Raw genomic sequence first — 17,276 nt, 5'->3', positions numbered from 1 at the left:
TTTGCCTGTGTGCTTCCTGACATTGATCCTATTCTTGTTACTTCCAAGTTAATCCTGATCCCATGTAAAACCAAAAAAACCAAACCTGTTGCCGTTGAGTTGATTCCAACTCATAGTGACCCTAGAGGACAGAGCAGAACTGCCCTATAGGGTTTCCGAGGAGTAGCTGGTAGAATTTGTACTGCCAGCCTTTTGGTTAGCAGCTGAGCTCTTAACCACTGTGCTACCAGGGCTCCGATCCCATGTTACTTCCCTAATAAACCATATAATTGTGGGTGTAGTCTGTGAGTTCTATGTGGCCATTGCAACAAATTACTGAACCCAGCAGAGAAGTAGAGAGTGCTGTGGGGAAGACAGCTGGTGTCAGAACTGGTTAAAAAAAAAAAAAAAGAAAGGTTGGAGAGTGGAGGTATGGCTGACCACCTCACAGGAATCAGCTTTGGGCTGAAGCTAATGCTGATTCTCATTCTCCCTGAAGTTACATGCAGTTCAATGCTCCTGCTACCCTGTTACAGTAGTCATACCATCCTTTGCAATGTTATCCATAATTTGTTACAATTCACACAATCAAATGCCTTTGCACGTCAATAAGACACAAGTAAACATCTTTCTGGTATTCTCTGCTTTCAGCAAAGATCCATCTGACATCAGCAATGACATCCCTTGTTCCACATCCTCTTCTGAATCCAGCTTAAATTCCTGGCAGTTCCCTGTTGATGTACTGCAAGGATTTAATTTTACTTGGATCCACAATCGACACCCATGGAAGCAGCAGTCAGGAAATCAAACAACATATTGCATTGGGCAAATCTGCTGCAAAAGACCTCTTTAAAGTGTTAAAAAGCAAAGATGTCACCTTGGGGACTAAGGTGCACCTGACCGAAGCCATGGTATTTTCAATTGCATTATATGCATGTGAAAACTGGACAATGAATAAGGAAGACCCAAGAAAAACTGACGCCTTTGAATTATGGTGTTGATGAAGAATATTGAATATACCATGGACTGCCAAAGAACAAACAAATCTGTCTTGAAAGAAGTACAACCAGAATACTCCCTTAGAAGTGAAAACAGTGAGATTTTGCCTCACATACTTTGTTCATGTTATCAAGAAGGACCAGTCCCTGGAGAAAGACATCCATCATGCTAAGTAAAATAAAGGATCAGTGAAAAAGAGGAAGACGCTCAATGAGATGGATTGACACAGTGGCTGCAACAGCAGGCTCAAACATAGCAATGATTGTGAGGATGACGCAGGTCCAGGCAACTTTCTTTCCTTCTGTTACACATAGGGTTGCTATGAGTCAGAGGCACCTTGACAACACAAGAAGTCATACCATGTTACCACCACCAGAGGGAGTTAATTTCTTACAATTTTGTTATAATTGGGACTGAGCTTTAACAAAGGAATTAGTTGAACATTCCTGGGATTGAATTTTCAAGATGAGAAAAGTAGAGAGCTTGGAGATCATTTAAGGATGCTGCAAAGGAAATAGCTTTTGTCCCACCAAATGGGGAATCAAGAGTCCAGACCTAGGTAATCATATGGGCTCCTTGTGATTTTAGGCAAGGCCCTTCTCTGTTGGTTTGTTTCCTCATCTATAAATTGAGGGGATGAGACCAAATAAGCTCTAAAATTGAAAAAGAGGTGGTGGTTTCTTCCTCCAGAGAACCAAAAAACTAATTGCCATCGAGTTGATTCTGATTCATAGCAACTCTATGTGTGTTAGAGAAGAACTGTTCTCCATAGGGTTTTCAATGGCTGATTTTTCTGGTAGTAGATTATCAGGCCTTTATTCTAGGGTACCACTTGATGGACTCAAACCTCCAACTCTTTGGTTGGCAGCTGATCTTTAACCATTTACACTATCCAGGGACTCCACTTGAGGGGAAGCACAAAAAGTTGAGGCATTGGTATGCACAGGTATTGGCAGAGACCCGAAAGCATGCGTTTCTTTTTCTTGTGAAATATGTTTGAGACACCATTCATGTCATGTGTTAAGTGACATGCACTCAAAACTGCAGGCTCCTTTGATACACCACATAAAACATTCAGATATGTGGTGGGAATGTAAGAGCAAGGCCTATAGTGAGAAAACTTTCTCTGATGCATGTGCTGAGGCTATGTAGACAATCATGTTAAGAACTAAATGGTAACTTATCAATATGTAAAATGCATATGCCCTTTGACCCAGCAATTGCATTTCTAGAAAATTGCCCTGTAGATATGTTTTCACATACTGTATGCAAATGACAAAAGTACAAGGAGACTCATTGTTGCTTTGTTTATAATCACAAAAGACTGGAAACAAACTAAATGTCCATTATTAGAGGATTTTTTTTTTTTTTTAGTTATGGTACATCCATATAAAGGAACAGAATGCAACTGTTAAAAAACTTTTTGTTTAGCTGTCATTGAGTCAATTGCAACTCATGGTGGCCCCATGTGTGCAGAGTAGAACTGCTCCATGCAGTTTTCAAGGCTGTGACCTTTGGGAAGCAGACTGCCAGGCCTTACTTCCAAGGTGGATTTGAACTGCCAACCTTTCGGTTAGTACTCCAGAGCTTAACTGCGTGCTCCAACCAGGGACTTAGGAATATTTCCAAAAATGTACCGATGGGGGCAGTGGTGGTTCAGTGGTAGAATGCTCACCTTCCATGGTGGAGACCTGGGTCTAACGCACCTTGTGCACAGCCACCACCCATCTGTCAGTGGAGCCTGGCCTGTTGCTATGATGCTGAACAGGTTTCAGCAGAGCTTCCACAGTAAGAAGAACTATGAAGAAAGGCCTGGCAATGAATACTTTCCGAAAATCAGCCAATTAAAACCCTATGGGTCATAACCATCTGATGCGCTGACCTGCAACTGATCATGGGGATGGTGCAGGACCAGGCAGCATATCTTTTGTTGTGCATGGGGTCACTGTGAGTCAGGCGCTGACTCCATGGCAACCAGTAACAATAATAAATGTACCCATATCGAGAAAATACATTTAATTAAAGTAAAAAAATAAAAAGCCAGGTGCAGAGCAGTGTGTATGGTAAGCTGCCAACTGTATGTTTATTTTATTTATTTGTGTGTGTGTCATATAGAGTTGCTATGAGTTGGAATTAACTCGATGGCACACAACAACAATGTGGATCTCTGGAAGGATATATGAAACTTGTAACAGTACCCCTGATAGGGGGAGGGGTTGACCAGACAGCTGGGGAACTGGTAGGGTGGACTTAATTTTCATTATATGTCCTTTTGTACCTATTGAGTGTCATTCTATGGGCATGTATTACCTATCCTAAATAAACAAATACATAAGAAGTTAATTGCAGTAATTGATTGTTGGGATGGAACCTGGAGGGAAACTAACATCTTGTTTACACTTATTAGAGAGGCTCCAGCCACCCCTCTCCTTCTAGTATCATCCCTTGTCTCCAGTTGTCCACCCATCAGTCTTCGCGCTCCAGAGGTTATTCTAAAACGCCATTTTTATCACATAGCCTCCCTGTCCCCATATCTCCATAACCTAGCAGGTAATAGCCAGTCTTCCCACTGATATTATAGGTGATAAATAATCTGGCCTCAATCTTACCTCCTCCTATTTGTCAGAAGCGAAAGCCTGTAGCATTTAAGAACACAGGCTTTGAAGTGAGACCACCTAGGTTCAAGCCCTGCCTGTGACCCTGGGTGAGCTACTTAATCCCTTTGTGCCTCAGTTTCATCATCTGCAAAATAAACACAATAATAGCACCTACCTTAGCACAGTGTTTGGCACATAATAGAAGTACTCAGTAAATGTCAACTCTGATTGTTATTTAAGCTCTTGTTTTAATAACGATACTTTTATGCTCATCACAATTTGTAATTTTATATTGGCTTCTTCTTCATTGTCCGTCTCCCGTAGTAGACTGTAGGTAGGTGCCCTCCATGAAGGCAGGGACCTTATTTTATTAGTTTTATTTAAAAATATATTACCATTCGTATCACATAGTAGATGCTCACTAAATATTTGTTGAGTGAATGCACCCTTAGTTGCCAAATTCCCAGTTCGTTCGTACATTCGACAAACATTTAGTGAGTCCATACTATGTGCCAGTCTCTACTAGGTGCTGGGGATAGAGCAGTGAGCAAAACGGAGAAAAAATCCTGTCTTCTTTGAGCTAAGAGAGTCAAGGTGGAATGGTTCTATATTTGAATCTATTTTAGCATGATCCACCAAAACCAAACCAAACCTGTTGCCATCAAGTCGATTCTGACTCATAGTGACCCTATAGGGCAGAACTGAACTGCCCCAGAGGGTTTCCAAGGTCGTAAATCTTCAGGGAAGCAGACTGCCACATCTTTCTCCCGCAGAGTGGTTGGTGGGCTCAAACCACTAACCTTTTGGTCAGCAGCCCAGTACTTAACCACTTCACCACTAGGGCTCCTTAACATAGTCTAGCAGTTCCAAACCTGACTGGGCATCAGAATCTCTGGGGACCTTTAGAAAAAGTCTGAGGTGGGCCCTGGAACCCGCATTTTTAAAAGGAAGCACTTAATAGCTGGTCCAGTGTTTCTAAAATTGAATTGTACAGGGTATTTGGGGGTGATCACGAGTTCTATGACAATGTTTAAATTTGGACTTTCTAATGATACTAAATATATATTACCATACATTTCACATAAAAGAACTGAAGGAAAAATTCAAGCCTTGAGTTGCAATATTGAAAGATTATGTGGGGAAAATATTAAACGATGTGGGCAGCATCAAAAGAAAATGGGTCCCACTCCTTGGAATATATCCTAGAGAAATAAGAGCCTTTCCACGAACAGATATATGCACACCCATGTTTACTGCAGCACTGTTTACAGTAGCAAAAACATGGAAGCAACCAAGATGCCCATCAACGGATGAATGGATAAATAATTTATATTCACACAATGGAATACTACACATCGATAAAGAACAGTGAGGAATCTGTGAAACATTTCATAACATGGAGGAACGTGGAAGGCATTATGCTGAGTGAAATTAGTCAGTTGCAAAGGGACAAATATTGTATAATACCAGTATTATAAGAACTCGAGAAATAGTTTAAACTGCGAAGAAAACATTCTTTTGTGGTTACGAGAGGGGGGAGGGAGGGAGTGTGGGAGAGGGGTATTCACTAATTAGATAGTAGATGAGCACTACTTTAGGTGAAGGGAAAGACAGTACAGGGGAGGTCAGCATAATTGGACTAAACCAAAAGCAAAGAAGTTTCCTGAATAAACTAAATGCTTCAAAGGCCAGTGTAGCAGGGGCAGGGGTCTGGGGACCATGGTTTCAGGGGACATCTAAGTCAATTGGCATAATAAAATCTATTAACAAAACATTATGCATCCCACTTTGAACGGTGCCGTCTGGGGTCTTAAATGCTAGCAAGCAGCCATTTGAGATGCATCAATTGGTCTCAACCCACCTGGATCAAAGGAGAATGAAGAACACCAAGGACACAAGGTGATTACAAGCCCAAGAGACAGAAAGGGCCACATGAACCAGCGACTACATCATCCTGAGACCAGAAGAACTAGATGGTGCCTGGCTACAGCCGATGACTGCCCTGACAGGGGACACAACAGACAACCCCTGAGGGAGCAGGAGAGCAGTGGGATGCAGACCCCAAATTCTCAAAAGACCAGACTTCATGGTCTGACTGAGACTGGAAGGACCCTGGTGGTCATGGCCCCCAGACCTTCTGTTGCCCCAGGACAGGAACCATTCCAGAAGCCAACTCTTCAGACATGGATTGGACTGGACAATGGACTGCAGAGGGACGCTGGTGAGGCATGAGCTTCTTGGATCAGGTGGACACTTGAGACTATGTTGGCATCTCCTGCCTGGAGGGGAGATGAGAGGTTGGGGGGGGGTTAGAAGCTGGTGAAAAGGACACAAAAAGAGAGAGTGGAGGGAGAAAGCAGGCTGTCTCATTAGGGGGAGAGTAATTGGGAGTGTGTAGCAAGGTGTGTATGGGTTTTTATGTGAGAGACTGACTTGATTTGTAAACTTTGACTTAAAGCACAATAAAAATTATTAAAAAAAAGAAAATGGAAGGAATACACAGAGTCACTGTGTACCAAAAAGAATTGGTCAATGTTGGACAATTTCAAGAGGTACCATATGATCAAGAACCAGTGGTACTAAAGGAAGAGATCCAAGCTGCACTGAAGGCATTGGCTAAAAACAAGGCTCCAGGAATTGATGGAATATCAATTGAGATGTTTCAACAAATGGATGCAGCAGTGGAAGCACTCACTTGTCTATGTCAAGAAATTTGGAAGACAGCTACCTGGCCAACAGACTGGAAGAGATCCATATATGTACCCATTCCAAAGAAAGGTGATCCAATGGATAGTGGAAATTATCTAACAATATCACACACAAATGAAATTTTGCTGAAGATAACTCAAAAGCAGTTGCAGCAGTACATTGACAGGGAACTGCCAGGAATCAAGCCGGATTCAGAAGAGGATATGCAACAAGTGACATCATTGCTGATGTCAGATGGATCCTGGCTGAAAGCAGAGAATACCAGAAAGATGTTTGTTTACCTGTGTTTTATTGACTATGCAAAGGCATTCTACTGTGTGGATCATAACAAATTATGGGTAACATTTCCAAAGATGGGAATTCCAGAACACTTAATTGTGCTCATGAGGAACCTGTACATAGAACAAGAGGCAGTTGTTCCAAAAGAACAAGGGTTTAAAGTCAAGAAAGGTGTGTGTCAGGGTTGTATTTTCTCACCATACTTATTCAATCTGTGTGCTAGGCAAATAATCTGAGAAGCTGAACCATATGAAGCAGAATGCTGCATCAGGATTGGAGGGAGACTTAACAACCGGCAATATGGAGATGACACAACCTTGTTTACTGAAAGTGAAGAGGACTTGAAACACTTACTGATGAAGATCAAAGACCACAGCGTCGGTATGGATTACGCCTCAACGTAAAGAAAACCAAAATTCTCACAACTGGACCAGTAAGCAACATTATGATAAACGAAGAAAAGATTGAAGTTGTCAAGGATGTCATTTTACTTGGATCCACAATCCACACCCATGGAAGCAGCAGTCAGGAAATCAGTCGACATGTTAGACCTCTTTAAAGCGTTGAAAAGCAAAGGTGTCACCTTGAAGACTAAGGTGAGCCTGACCCAAGCCATGGTGTTTTCAATAGCCTCATATGCTTATGAAAGCTGGACAATGAATAAGGAAGACCGAAGAAGAGTTGACGCCTTTGAATTGTGGTGTTGGCAAAGAATATTGAATATACCATGGACTGCCAAAAGAACTAACGAATCTATCTCGGAAGAAGTACAACCAGAATGCTCCTTAGAAGCAAGGATGGTGAGACTGGGTCTCACATACTTTGGTCATGTTATCAGGAGGGACCAGCCCTGGAGAAGGACATCATGCTTGGTAAAGTAGAGGGTCGGGGAAAAAGAGGAAAACCCTCAAGGAGATGGATTGACACAGTAGCTCCAACAATGGGCTCAAGCATAATTAGGATTGTGAACATGTTGTACATAGTATTGCTATGAGTCAGAACTGACTCTGTGGCATCTAACAACATTTAAATATTTCTTTTACCAGTTATAATTACCAAGTTTCTCTTTTCAGTGACAATTCCTAGTTGAGAGACATTTTCACAGGCTTTAGGGTCTTCAATGTTTCTCTCGCTGGGATTCCCTGAATGTAATCCCAGGGCTCTCTGCACTATTCAAGTTTGAGAAACACATATCTAGTGGTCTCTAGAGTGAGACTGACCCGTCTGCTCAATAGCACCTTGCCCTCCCAACTCGAAAGGGGACCTCGGTTCTGACCCAACCCTAGTCCCAAGAGATATCCCAGCAAATCTACTTTGCCCCAGGTTGGGGTGGGGGGAAGTCTGCTGGCAGTTCAAGGTTGTTTCAGTTTTAGGCACAACAGGGTTAAGCGAAGCCGTTGGACTCTATTTCCGGCATCTCCTTAGACTACATGCGGGATACATGGATGCTCCCTTGGAAGGTAATTTGCTGGAACCCATACCCTGGTGTAACACTAGAAAGTTTGGGAGTTTGGAAACCAAACACACCAGAGTTCAAATCCAGGCTCCCCCAGTGCTAGACATATGGCTCTGGGCAAATGACTAATACTGCTCTGCGCCTCAGTTTCTGCATCTTAAAAACAAGGCTATAAGCAACTCAAAAGGTGGCTACAGCAGATAAGGGAGGCTTTGCTTGTGCAACCAAGACACTGAGGCAATATCCAAGGGCACTTCCATCAGCCACAGCCCTCCTCCGTGCTTCTCGGGCCGCCCAAGGTACAAATGAATTAATTCCAGGCAAAAAAAAAATTTTTTTTTTTTAGTCGTCTACCTCAGAGTCTCAAACCCAGCTGTTCCAGGCAGAGCAGCGGTGGGTAGGTGCCGCCTGCGGCTCTAGCAACCCAAGGAAGGAGGGCGGGGAAGCAGGACTTCCCTTCACATCAGTTTAGCTCCCCAAGGCGGCGTTCCAACCTCGGGAGAACCTTGGCCCGGGACCCTCCCCACTACCCCTCCCCAACATGGCGCCGCCTCCAGGCCGCACCGCGCGGGCCCGCCGCGCTGACGTGCGTGCGCGCGCGTACTCCGCGCCCGGCCATAGCGCATGCGCGCTCCCCGCTACCTTCTCCTGGCCAGAGCAGCAGCGGCGGCGGCGGCGTTTGAGTGGAGGAAGATGGCGGCTCCTGGAGGCACGGGGTCCCGCCTGCCGTGAGGGTCCCCCGAGTGCGGCAAGCGCGGCCTGAGGTCGAGCGCCTGCACTCCGGCCCTGTCCCTCATTCCCTCCTCACCATCACCAGGGAAGCGAACCCGAGAGCGTGGTGCGGGCTGGGCCAGGTGAGGCCTCCCCACCTCTGGGGACCACGACTGGGAGCCTGCGCCTTCTGCCCTTTATGCCAGGGGCCCGCAGGGGGTAGTGGGCACCCCGGGTTCGGCGCAGGCCCGGCAGCCCGCGTGGGGATCGGTGCTGGCTAGTCTGGGGTTCTTGCTGTCGTCATCCTGGACCCCCCCTGGGTTAGGCGGGGAGGAGGAGAACCTTTTTCCAACAAGCCCTCGGAATGGGAGCGAACCCAGCCCCTCTCCTCAAGCAGAGCTGTTGTCGTCACCTCACCCGGTCCACGAAGGGGTGTGTGAGTGTGTGAGTGTGTGTTTGTGTGTGTGACCAGGGCAAGGATGGCTGTAGGGGTGTCAGATATTCTCTCACCCCGCCCTCGAGCCTTTAACTCCTTGCGAGAGGAACCGGAGTCGGATGCCCTCCAAAATTGAGGCTGCGGCGAAGGGCCAGCATCTCTGAAGCTGCAGCTGCAAGGTGAAGATTTTGGAATTGCCTAAAAAAGAAAACACAAACAGCCTTCCCTAACCTCTAGCTTTTTGAGCGTTCCCCCAGAGAAATGGGAACTGCAGATCTCCTTGGTTGAGACAGCAATCCACGCTGGGACTCTGAAAGGCTTCTGGTGAGAATTGATTGTGGGACGGGAACGGTGGAGGGTGGGAATGAATTTGTAAACCAAGAAAAAAAAATTGTAAGATCTTTAATAGTCTCTGCAGAGTAACTTCGGTGGTGATGACGTTCTCGTTAGTTTGAAACCGTTGGATTAAGAGTCAGAATAACCAATTGCTTTGTCTATTACATCTCCTGACTTATTAGGAAAATAAAAGCTTCATTTCTTAATTGCCAAAGTCTTTGGACTTTTCTGTGGTGGGATTCTGATTGCCCTAGAGGGAGATTCAGACACATTATCAGTTTTCACTTGCTGGCAGTGACATTGTGCTATGCCTGCTAATTCCTTTTTGAGAACAACTTTTGTTGTTCCGTTACTAAATGGGAGACTGATTTAGTTTTTCTCAGGTAGGGAAGCAGATTTGAAGCCTTGCTGTCTCTTCCTTGAAGGATGGCGAATTCATCTGCAGTTGTGCCATGGGGAATCATGGAGGCAATCGCCTTTGCTTGGACACACCAAATATCTTTTATAACTTAAACCGGCTTTGCTTATGCTTAAGAATGATGACATCATATGTTTAAAAGGGTAATAAAAAATTGAGAGAAAACACCATCATTTAGAATTGGACGTTTAGCTTTTGCGGTGACCAGTGATGCTCTGTGTCGGATTCCTAACTTGGAGCATAGCGGTGTGTATAATTTGATTCAGTGTCATCTATTGTGTGTTGTCATTTTGTACTTCTGTTTGCTTTTTGATAAGCCTAATATACATGTGAGCATTATTCAGTCTTCATTGATATGTGGGTGTGTCGTGTCCTTCATAAAGCTTTTAATTGTTAAAATGACAATTTTTTTTTAAAGACAGCTGTTTAGTTTAACATTAGCTAATTCTTTGACCATTTTTTTTTCCGTTTCTATTCTTGAAGCCTTTTCCATAGAGACTTACAGATTTTATTAATACATTTGCTAAGGACGTAAACCTGAACCAACTTCTCTGTCAGAATTAGAGAGCCACTCTACATACCAATTTGCTAAGAGCCTTGAAATTAATGCAGTAAAACACCCTGGTGGTTTCACCTTATGCTTTTTGGCATAGTGAGTTGATTTGTGCAAAATCATCTTCAAGTATTGATGCAGCTTCATGGCATCCGTGACATCATCCACTCTCCAGCATTTTGACTTTGCGATTCCTTACCTTTCTTAGAGTCCCAGAAAAGAACAGGATCAGGAAAATGGCTTAAGATGCTTCCTCTTAATGTCTTCCTTAAGATTCAGAACTGTGTGATTTCTAACTATTATGAAGAGTAACCAAAGAAAATGCTAGCAAAACCTCTGGGTTTTATGAGAATTTAAGGTCCCCAAAACCAAACCCATTGCCGTCGAGTCGATTCCAACTCATAGCAACCCTATAGGACAGAGTAGAACTGCCTCAGAGGGTTTCCAAGGAGCGGCTGGTGGATTTGAACTGCTGACCTTTTGGTTAGCAGTCAAGCTCTTAAACACTGTGCAACCAGGGCTCCTTAAGGTCCCAAGGAGAGTTTATCTGAGACATGACCAAATATGTGATCATCTTTATGATTTCAGGGTTGTTTAGTCAGTGAATTAGCAACTCTGTAAAAGCAGAAGTCATTAGGTTAAGTAATGCTCTTCCCACTTCATAAGATTGTTCTGTGGACCAAAAGAGGTAATGTTTATTAAGGTGCTTTGTAAAATGTAAAATACTAGGTAAATGTTAGATTGCTTATTCCTATTTTATGAAACTTATTGCAGGCCCTTTATGTATCAGGCATTGTGGGAAGTAGGTACTAATGATTCTAGGACAAGACAGCTTTTGGTCTCAAGTTGCCTTAAAGTCTGGCTGGGGAGCCAGGTTAAAAAAAAAAAAAAGGAAACCAGTTAAGTATATTATATGTAGCGTAAGAAGTACGTGAGCAGCAGGCATTGAGATGGCACTAAACCCAATCAGGAATGCCTCTCAGAGCCCAACCTTCCTTATTATTCTACAGAAAAGTAGGCCTTTTGTGAGTGACTTGCTTTTTATAAAAACTGATTTTTTTTTTTTAATTATATTCTATCATGAGTTCTTTTTCTCTTTTATTCGTTCACTGTCATGACACTTCCCACACAGTATGCCCCAGTTATGGTTTCTGCGTTCTCAAAAATCCAAGGGAGCCTTGGGAGAACCTTTCAGAGAGTGAGTCCTACCCATAGGCAGCAAACACAAATATTGCAGCTGCAATTAAAATATCTCAGATTACATCATGGTAACAACTTTAGAGTGATGATGCTTTTTTTTTCTTCTGTAAACTAACACACAAGAGGCACTGTTTTGTTTTTCATTTGATCATGTTTAGTTAATAAATGGAGTTTAGTTGGCAGTCCTTTAATTAGAATGTTCACTATAGGTGATTATTAGTACTATTTCCTTTTTCCCAATAAATAAATAAAATACTTTTTTTTACTGAAATTGGCAGCTTAAACCAGAAGTATACTAAATTATAGAACCTGTTTATGTGGATTGAAATTATTCAGCATATTGGATACTGAACTTTTGTATCCCAGTACAAGTTCCTCATTTTAGTGCTGTGGTGGTTGTACAGTTAATTTAACATGTCGTTGCCATGTTGCAAAATTTCTATGAATTTTTGGATTGAGTAGAATCTTTAAGTGGGGCTGTATGAATTGAACATGTAGAATCCGCATCTTATCTGAAAATGAGTGCTTTAAGGTTGTGGTGAAAGTGACTTCATTTTTCTATGTTGTGACAGTTTGTTATATGTAGAAGGACATGACCTATAGACAAGTCATTTTAAGATTGCCCAGTATTAACCTCATAATACATACTATTTTTTTTGTGTGTGTGTTAGGTGAAAGTTTACAGCTCAAGTTAATTTCTCATGCAGAAACGTATACATACATTGTTATGTGACACTAGTTGCAATCCCCACAATGTAACAGCACACTCAGACTTTCCACCCCGGGCTTACTGTGTCCATCCAACCAGCTCCTGTCCCTTTTGGCCCTCGAACCTCATAATACGTATTATTTTTAAGACTGTTTTCCATGACATTCTTTTAAGTCTCATAAAACTATGACTTGCTAGTACTACTGTAGCCCTAATTTTACCTTTCCTTATATTCGTGCATGTATTGGAAATCTTTTAAATTTGCTCTAAATTCCAGTTCTTTCTGTATTAATTTCCACTTTTTCATTTGTAAAGGTATTTTTCTCCTAAGTTTTTAATTTAATTTTCCCAATGTTGTTGTTCTGTGTTTTGCTTCAGAGGTGGAAATATCATATGGTACTTTGATAAACACACGCACGCGTACATAGAATGGATGAATGTATAGGTATTACATAAAACAATAGTCATTTGTAAAATTTTACTGTTGTGGAGTTTAGACTGTAACTTATTTTCTAGTAATATATAGATTTGAGGTCATTCATTTAATTTCTGTAAAGGCAGACAAGTTTTAATTTTAACTAATAATAGTCCCTTAGAATATTTAATATTTAGGATATTTCAAGGCATTTAGTAAACATTTAGGAAGCTTTAAGGCATTCACTAGCATGGCATATTTTTCCAAATTTATCTTGCCTTTATTCTCATCTTAAATGTTTGATTCATGTTGTTATATAGAGAACAAGGGATTTTTTCCAGAATGAATCTTCTAGTGCATTGCTTGGAGAGGGATTGATGTTAATTATTAATTTATCAATACAGTTTTATTAAATGTCGCCTCTCCCCATTTGTTGACTTTTCTGATGTAAGTCAAGGAAGAATGGCATTTACTTCTCTCTTTTAGTACTTCTTTTTAAAGCTTTTTACTAGTAGTCTTGCTGTCTCTTGCCAAAAAGGAGTAGCATCTTGTTGGGATCAAGCGGTGCTGTATTTGTAGTATCTTCTGCAGTACTGCTTTCTTAACTTTTGCTTTCAGATACTTAACATCTTTCCAGATAGCTCCTTGGTCTTGCTAAGATCAAGCAGGCTGCTCGCTTGTCTATTATTGTGCCAAAATTTTTATTTTCCTGTGGAACCTTCCCATTTTTTTGGTCCATCTTATTCTTCCCCTTTTTCCTCAGTGCATGCAGTTTCCTCCTCTTCCAAAAGTGTGTTTCATAAATCATAATGTATTTGGGAATAGATCTTCTCACAGAAATGTTTAATGCCGGGTAGAGTAGATATTCACAGCATTTTATATAACTTCATGGTTTACATATGCTCTGTAGTTTGACTTGGTGTAATGGTTATTGTTTTTGTTGTTGGGTGCCATCAGGTCGATCCGACTCACAGCGGCCCGTTGTGGCAGAGTAGAACTCCCACGGAGGGTTTCCTAGGCTGTGATCTCTACGGAAGCAGATCGCCAGATCTTTCTCCTGTGGAGCCACTGGGTGGGTTTGAACTGCCAGTCTTTTTGTTAGCAGCCGAGCACTTAACCATTGCGCTACCAGAGCTCTTTGGCACCGGGTAGATCTAGGCTCAAACCCCAGCTCACTTACTTACCTTGGGTAAGGAACTTAGCTCCTCTAAGTCTGTTTTTCATTTATAAAATGGGGATAATGATGCCTATGTTATAGGGCAACTAAATGTGAGAATGCATGTAAGTTCCTTAGAAGTGCATTGCTTATCACATAGTAAACACCCAAATCTTAAACATTATTTCTTTTATGGGAAGTTAAAACTGGAATAAGAGGAACTTACTACCCAGCCTCCTCATAGTGTAGTCCCAATGGAATACCTGCCCTGTAGCAGAAATACATGTTTTTTTTCTTGTGCTTCTCTTTCTAGCCTTGATTGGAGAACTCGGCTTATTTATGGCTTCATTTGACACTGCTGTCCTGATATCTTTGAAATCCATCTGGGTGTGATCTTTCTTTTATGCCTGTTGGTTTTCCAGAGACCTTATTGAGTCCATCATTTCTCATCTCTCTCCTCCTTTAAGATAAAAAACCTTCACTAACCAAGTTCCCTTTTCAATATTCTCCTTTCTATAGCTAGGATCATTTTATTTTGGTCTGATAGTGTTTAAGACTGAGGATCAATTTTTATGCTCTTCACCTCCTGTATTTATTCTGCCACGTAGTTCTGTAGCATCTTCTTCAGTACCCCTCAGATTTCCCTGTTCTTCATCATATCTGCTGCCATGACACTAGACCAGACTTATGAGCTGTTGGTGCTAACAGCTTTTGTCTTGTTGCTAGGGCTCTGCCATTTGCTAGCTGTGTGATCCTAGGTCTTCCTCATTTTCAAAATGGGAATTACAATTCCTACCTCATGACATGTGTAAAATATTCAACAAAATGCCTAACACATGGTAAAAAAAAAAAAAAAAAAGGTTTTTCTCCTTTGTAATCTTTGGAAATGGCCAAGATTGAGGTGACAGTACTATGTCAGACCAATTTTAAAAGACTACTGTCTGATTGTTATTCCTCTGATCAAGAACCTATGGTAACACATTACTGCCTAGCACACCAAGGTCAAACTCTACTTAGCTTTGGAAGCTGTCCCTAAAGCCCATACTGAACCTTTCCAGCCCAGTTTTCCGTGACATCCCATCATGTGGCTTCTGTTCCACGCTAGTCTCTTTGCCTTTCAGGCACATCATGTTTCTTTGTATACCTGGAACATCCACCTTCCAGGTAGGTTGTATTTTTTTCCCTTAACTACCCTATCCTGCTCTGTATAATCTCCTGTAGGCGGTACTGCTTAACCACTGTTGCCCTTAGAAAATTATGTTAAATACAAAAAAAACTAATGTGCTAATTAATCGATGCCAGATAGCTTAATTAGGGACATATCATGAAGTATAATTTGTATGTGATATTTTTAGTGTCTTACAGGCACATTTAAAGGAACCCTGTGGTGCAGTGGTTAAAGCGCTTAGCTGCAAACTGAAAGGTCACCAGTTCAAACTCACCAGCTGCTCCGTGAGAGAAAGATGTGGCAGTCGGCTTCCGTAAAGATTTACAGCCTTGAAAACCCTATGGGGCAATTCTACTCTAACCTGTAGGGTCACTATGAGTCAGAATCGACTCAATGGCAGTGGGTTTGGTTTTATAGTCACATATATACCCCCTGTTGCCATTGAGTCAATTCCGACTCATAGCGACCCTATAGGACAGAGTACAGCTGCCCCATAGGGTTTCCAAGGAGCAGCTGGTGGATTCAAACTGCCGACCTTTTGGTTAACAGCCATAGCTCTTAACCACTGCTCCACTAGAGCTTCACAGGCACATTTTAGTGCTTACATATTAGACACTCCAATACTCATTCAGTATATACTTTGGATTCTTACGAGCTGTTCCTCATGAACTTTTTTTTTTTTACCCTTTGCCATTGAGTTGGTTTGAATGCATACCCCAAAAAACCAAACCCCGTGCCGTCAAGTCGATTCCAACTCATAGGGACCCTGTAGGACAGAGTTGAACTGCCCCATAGAGTTTCCACGGAGCGCCTGGCGGATTTAAACTGCTGACCTTTAGGTTAGCAGCCGTAGCACTTAACCACTACGCCACCAAGGTTTCCTTTGAATGCATAGAGATCCTATAAACCAAAAACCAAACCACCCACTGCTGTTGAGTCGATTCCGACTCATAGTGACCCTAGAAGACAGAGTAGAACTGCCCCATAGAATTTCCAAGGAGTGCCTCGTGGATTCAAACTGCCGACCTTTTGGTTAGCAGCCGTGGCACTTAATCACTATGCCACCAGGGCTTCCAGAGATCCTATAGGACAAGCAGAACTGCCCTATAGGGTTTCCTCAAGCTTTCTGAGGCATTGTGTGATTCCAAAGATCTGTTGAATCTTCTTTTCCTTTTGTTTGTTCATTGGTTCATTCATTCAATAAGTATTTATTGAATGTTTGAATGTTACTATGTGCTGGGCATGCTTCAAGTATTAGGGATACAATGGACAAGAGAGACAAGGACTCTACTTTCCTGGAGCTTACATTTGAGATTGGTAAGGCAATAAATAAGTGAACAAAATAATTTTGGATAGTAATAAGTACCACAAAGAAAATAAAGCAGGGTAATGTGATAATGATGTGGGCAGGAAGGGAAGACTAATAATTAAGATTGGGTGGCTTAGGGAAGTTATTAGTCAGGAGAGCTGAAAGACACAAGGCAGGGTGTTTTATCTAAGTTTTGGGGGGCAGAGGGAACAGCAAGTGCAAAGGACTATTGTAGGGGAAGAAAACATCACAAAGTTTAGTAAAGCAGAAAGAAAGTTTTATCTGGCAAATGTTCCAAAAGACAAAAGTGGGAAGCGGACAGGTGTGCTGCCAGAGCTAATATCTGCCCAAATCTGAGGAAGGTTACAGAATCATAAGTATATGTTATTGCAGAAATGGGTAGAATCATTGAAAGCTTCTTCATTTCACAGATTGGCTAGACACTGTCATCTTACATTTTGAGTTGCCTTTCTTAACAATCATTGGTATAGGTTTCAGTAACTGACAGGAGGGTCTTCATTGGTCCAATGAATTTCTATTCACTAAATGTTAATAGAAAAAGATAAGAGTGGAAAGTCTTTTGTTTTCTGGTTGATTGGCTTTATGTGAAAAGTTGTTCCCTAAAAGATTTTTCTTCCCTAAAATATAATTTATAAGATTGTCCAATCTACTCTCTTTATCTCAGGGCCCAGTTGATCTGTCCTTGTGAGTCCTTGTGGGTCCTTGTGAGCCCAGCTTCATCTGGGTCACATTGTCTGTGCTCAAGGACAGGGAATAATAATTCCAATTATTTTGTACATCAGGACTAGTGTAGAAACCAGAGTCCAAATTGCATTTGTGTGTTGT

At 42.0% G+C, this 17,276-nt stretch overlaps 1 protein-coding gene across 3 annotated transcripts in view; it reads left to right on the top strand.

Moving 5' to 3' along the window:
- Positions 1–8,665: 8,665 nt before the first annotated feature.
- FBXO42 (F-box protein 42) overlaps positions 8,666–17,276 on the top strand; it is a 117,864-nt gene continuing 109,253 nt past the window's right edge. Inside the window, exons 1-2 of one of the 3 annotated variants that reach the window (XM_049878039.1) lie at positions 8,666–8,873; positions 9,203–9,490. The gene's annotated coding sequence lies outside the window, so the exon portion shown is untranslated. Of the gene's footprint in view, positions 8,874–9,176; positions 9,491–17,276 lie in introns of those variants that run through there. The other 2 variants (XM_049878036.1, XM_049878037.1) reach the window with 2 other exon arrangements.

The sequence above is a fragment of the Elephas maximus genome, chromosome 3 (genome assembly GCF_024166365.1).
Source record: "Elephas maximus indicus isolate mEleMax1 chromosome 3, mEleMax1 primary haplotype, whole genome shotgun sequence".
NCBI lineage: Eukaryota > Metazoa > Chordata > Mammalia > Proboscidea > Elephantidae > Elephas > Elephas maximus.
Note: the sequence above shows the minus strand (reverse complement) of the source record. Positions and strands in the feature narration are given on the sequence as shown.